Source organism: Micromys minutus, assembly GCF_963924665.1.
Source record: "Micromys minutus genome assembly, chromosome: X".
Taxonomy (NCBI): Eukaryota; Metazoa; Chordata; class Mammalia; order Rodentia; family Muridae; genus Micromys; species Micromys minutus.
The window spans coordinates 99,896,235-99,902,032 of record NC_137970.1 but is presented as its reverse complement, the minus strand read 5'-3'; positions in this window follow the sequence as shown (position 1 = coordinate 99,902,032).

Below are 5,798 nucleotides of genomic sequence, written 5' to 3'. Positions count from 1 at the left end.
AGATCTTTTCCCTATCTGTAGGCTGCAGTTTTGTACTATTGGCAGTGCCCTTTGTCTTATAGAAGCTTTTCATTTTCAAGAGATCTCATTTGTCAATTGTTGAGCTTAGAACACAAGCCATTGGTGTCCTATTCAGGAAAATTTCCCCTGTGCCAATGAGTTCTTGGCTCCTTCCACTTTCTCTTATATTAGATTTAGCATATGATTTTATGTGGAGGACTTTGGATGTACTTGGGCTTCATTTTTGTGCAGGGTTAAAAATATAGATTTATTTGCATTTTTGTACATTTAAAAATCCAGTTAAACCAGCACCACTTATTGAAGATGCCCTGTCATCTTCTTGGGAGAGGATGCACCTAATCTAGCCGAGACTTGATGTACCAGGATGGGGGAGATAGCCAAGAGGGTCCACCCTCTCAGAGGATAGGACAGATGAGGAGGGACTGGGACAGGTAGCAGCATTTGGAATGTTAACAAACTAACAAATAAATAAATTTAAGTTAATAAAATGAAAGCCTTGCATATGTACGTAATAAAACCTGTTGTCTCCCTATCCAGCAGGGATGGCAATTTAGGTACCCAACTTACCTTGCCTTGCCTCATTTCTATTATCTAGACTATTGGAAAATAATTCAAATCTGTGGTATCTGTGACAGTGAAGTCGTTATGAGAATTTGGGTCTGTTCTGGGCAATCCTAATAATCCACTGTCTTAATGAGGAACAACTGTCCTCAATAAGAAAATGAAAAGAGCCACATCAATAGTAAAAACTAAGAAAAAAAGTTTATTTGATGCAGTCACATATGGCAGTTTGAAGAAATTCACGAACACTCCTAGTCCATTTTTATGGTCCGGACATAGGGGATACAATTTATATAGAAGCCTGGAGTTATACATAGTTATTTAATCTCACTCATGTTGTGCCTCCTCCCCTAGTTGTCTTTGTCTCAGCATCTACTATAAGGTAGTCTGACAAGCTATCTGTACTGTGCTAAAGCTATTTCTAGGAGTCAGTTTCCTCCTTTGACAGGCACTAGCGCTGGCTTTGTAGTTCTATACCTCTCATTCTCTTGTTCTCTCCTCATGTTTCCTGCCTCTCCCAGAAGTTCTGTTTATCACTATGTCTGCTGCCCTTACAGATCGTCATTATGTTCTCCTTGAATATACACTTTGAACTGTTCACAATTTATACATTGTTGTAGAATTAGGGTAAAGCTGCAAGAAGCTGAGGAGGAAGGTGTCTCTGTAAAAGGACCAACAGTCTCAATGAAACTGGGCCCCAGAAATCTCTCAGATACTTAATCACCAACCAGGCAGCATACACCATCTGATCTGAGGTCCCCAACACATACAGAGCAGAAGACTACCCAGTCAGAGTTCAGTTAGGAAAGATGAACCTATCCCTCAAATGACTGTAGGCCCCAGGGAGTTTAGAGGTCTGGTGAGACGGGTGAAATGGGGAAATCCTCACGGAGATAGGGAGAAGGAGGTATAGGATATGGAACAGTTGGAAGGTGGACTAGGAGGGAATTAAAATCTGGAGTGTAAAAATAATAAATAAATAAATAAATAAATAAATAAATAAGTTAATAAACAAATAAATAAAGATAAGTTTTTTTTTTTTTTTTTTTTTTTGCTTTTAAAACAATCATTCTGGGAACAGCAGTGATCCGTGGACATAGGCCTGGTAATATTGCAATGTGAGTGACCCGGCCACAGAGAGGGCTGGGCGTAGCTTGAGAAAGACTTGTCCCTGCTGCCCACAGTAGGGTCAGACCTCCGGCAGAGGGACTTGGGATCTGCTTGGAAAGCCTGTGTGCACGGACCAAATACTCAGGCCCTTAACCACCTGGAACAGCAGAGATCTGGGAACACAGGCTAGGTGAGATTGGGCTGTGGGTAACCAGAGCATGGAGTGGACTGGGCTGAGCACGTGGAAAATGAACGCCTGTGGCCCACAGTAGGATCAGACCTCTGGCAGGTGGACTCCAGTCTGCGCGGAAAGCCCAGGATCACAGACATAGAGACATAGGCCCACAGTAAGGCACAGGCTCTTGTCAGTGGGAGCCTGTATCTTCCCAGGAAAGGCAGTGCTTGAAGTTCAACCCTACAGGCCTTCTTAAACCTGGACCAGAGGGGACCCTGGAGCATGGGGTCAGGGAGAGTATATCGGGAGTTCTCAGAGAACAGAAAGTACTGTGCTAGCTGGAAAAGGGTCCCTTTTGGCCTAGAGAAAGAGCCACATACCTGCCAGTAGTACTCAGGCCCTGTGGGCACAGTCTGAGCTACCATAACAGTCTCACAAGAAGAAAGAGCTGAGTCACTGCTACCAGCACTCACTGTTATCCAGTAAAGCTGAATACTCAGAAACAATTTTCTTCCTGATCCCATGGGCCCTTAGATCAATGGGAGAGACAGGTGCCAGTCACTGACTACAAGACCACGTATAAACAAAAACAACAAGATGGCAAGAGGAAAAGGAAAGAACTTAAGCAATGGAAAAAAGACAACCTGGCAACATCAGAACCTAGCTCTCCCACCACAGCAAGCAGTGGATTGCCAAACACTCCAGAAAAAGAAGATTCAGATCAGAAATCATATCTCAAGATGATGATGGAGATCTTTGAGAAGAGTGTGAATAACGCACATAAACAAGTAAAGGAGGACAACCGTAAACAAATAGAAGCTATTAAAGAAGAAACACAAAAACCACTGAAAGAACTCAAAGAACTACAAGAAAACACAACCAAAGAGATGAAGGAATTGAAAATGGAAATAGAAACAATAAAGAAAACACACACACACACACACACACACACAAACCAACCCTGGAGATGGAAAACCTAAAAAAGAAATTGGGAGTCACAGATGCAAGCATCTCAAAAAGACAACAAGAGATGGAAGAGGGAATCTTAGGGGCCGAGGACAACACTGAAAACATAGACAAAAAGTCAGAGAAGATGTAAAAGCCAAAAATCTCCTAATACAAAATGTCCAGGAGATCCAGGAAACGATGAAAAGATCAAACCAAATGATAATAGGAATAGAAGAAGGGAAAGAATATCAAATAAGAGGCACAGTAAATATCTTCAACAAATTCATAGAAGAAAACTCCCCTACACTTAAGAATGACATGACAATGAGCATAAAAGAAGCCTACAGAACTCCAAATAGAGTGGACCAGGAAAGAAATTCTTCCCAACACTTAATAGTCAAAACGCCAAGTGTTCAAAACAAAAAAAGAATACTAAAAGCAGTAAGGGAAAAAGGTCATGTAACATATCAAGGCAGACCAATCAGAATCACACCTGACTTTTCAACAGAGACTATGAAAGCTAGAAGATCCTGGACAGACATCAAAGAAACTCCATGAGAACACAAATGTCAGCCCAGGCTACTATACCCAGCAAAACTCTCAATCACCATAGATGGAAAGAACAAGATATTCCAGGACAAAACTAAATTTACACAATTTCTCACCACAAATCCAGCCCTACAAAGAATAATAGATGGAAAACATAATAGAAAGAGGAAAACTACATCCTCAAAAAAGCAAGAAAATAACTAAGCAAGAAAACAAAAAAAATGATATTCTCTAGATGCAGCCATTTTCTTAAGAATTTGGTCAAGCCATTGTTTCTGGTGGCTGAGTAGTATTCCATTGTGTAAATGTACCACAATTTTTGTATCCATTCATCTTCTGAAGGACATCTGGGTTCTTTCCAGCTTCTGGCTATTATAAATAGAGCTGCTATGAACATTGTGGTGCATATATCTTTGTTGTGTACTAAGGTGTCTCTGGGGTATATGTCCAGAAGTGGAATAGCTGGGTCTTCAGGTAGTATTATGTCCAATTTTCTGAGGTATCGCCAGCCTGATTTCCAGAGTGGTTGTATTAGTTTGCAACCCCACCAACATGGAGAAGGGTTCCTCTTTCTCCACAACCTCTCGAGCATCTGTTGTCGTCTGAGTCTTGGATTTGGCCAATCTGACTGGTGTGAGGTGGAATCTCAGGGTTGTTTTGATTTGCATTTCCCTGATGGCTAAAGATATCGAGCACTTCCTCAGATATGGCTGCATCCATAGAATATCATTCTGAGTGAGATAACTCAATCACAAAAGAACAGACATAATATGCAGTCACTGATAATGGGATGCTAACCCCAGAGGCTCGCACTGCCCCAGAAACAACTCACAGACTGTATGAAGTCCAAGAAATAAACAAAACAAAACAAAACAAAACAAAAAAATGTCTATACAACAAGAAAACTTTGACTATTTCCATGTTACATTTTGTTTTACATGTACTTTATGCTCATTGTAACTATTAAGTTTTCAATGCATACTATCAAACCTTTAAAAAAAATCAAGTACTGACTAAAAAATATATTCATACAGTTCTATGTAAAAATTATTTTAAAATCTGAAAAAAAGTACTGACAAAAAAAAAAAAAGAAAACCAAAAGAAGACACACAGACATAATTCTAACTCTAAAAGCAAACACAGCAGGAAACAGCAACCACTATTCCTTAATATCTGTTAAGATAACTGGACTCAGTTCCCCAATAAAGAGACATGGACTATCAGACTGGATACATAAACAGAATCCAGCATTTTGCTGCATATACAAAACTCATCGCAGAGACAAAGAAATATTATCTCAGAATAAAAGGCTGGAAAAATTACTTCAAAGCAAATGGCCCCAGGAAACAAGCTGGAGTAGCCATTCTAATCATGAATGAAGTAGATTTTCAACCAAACGTTATTTAAAAAGATAAGGAAGGACACTTTTTACTCATTACAAGGGAAATTTATCAGGATGAATTCTTAATCCTTAACATATATGCTCCAAATACAAGAGCATCCATATTCATAAAAGAAACCCTACTAAAGCTCAAAACATGCATTGCACCACACACAATAATAGTGGAAGACTTCAGAACACCACTCTCATCAATGAAAAGATCATGGAAGCAAAAACTGAAAAAGGACATAGTAAAATTAGCAGAGGTTTGAACTAGTTGAAATTAAGACACATCTACAGAACATTTCATCCTAAAACAAACAAACAAAAAAAATACACCTTCTTCTCAGCACCTCACAGCACCTTCTCTAAAAAAGACCATATAGTAGGTCACAAAATAAGCCTCAATAGATATAAGAAGGTTGAAATACTTTTATCCATCCTATCAGACCACCATGGACTAAGGCTGGTCTTTTATAACAACAAAAACAACAAAAAGCCCATATACACAAGGAAGCTGAACATTGCTCTACTAAACAATAGCATGATCAAAGAAGAAATAAAGAAAGAAATTAGGGATGTTCTAGAATTTAATGAAAATGAAAACACAACATACCCAAACCTATGTGATACAATGAAAGCAGTACTAAGAGGAAAACACATAGCTCTGAGTGCTTCCAAAAAGAAACTGGAGAGAGCATACATTAGCAACTTGACACCACAGTTGAAACTCTAGAACAAAAAGAAGCAGATAGACCCAAGAGGAGTAGATGGCAAAAAATAATCAAACTCAGAGCAGAAATTAACCAAATAGAAACAAAAAGAACGAAAGAATCAATCAAAACAAGATCTGGTTCTTTGAAAAAATTAACAAGATTGATAAATGCTTAGCCAGACTAACTAGAGGGCAAAGAGAGAGTATCCAAATTAACAAAATCATAAATTAAAGTGGAGTCATAAAAACTGAAACTGAGGAAATTCAAGAAATCATCATATTCTACTACAAAAGCCTATACTCAACAAAACTGGAAAATCTGGAGGAAATAGATCAAT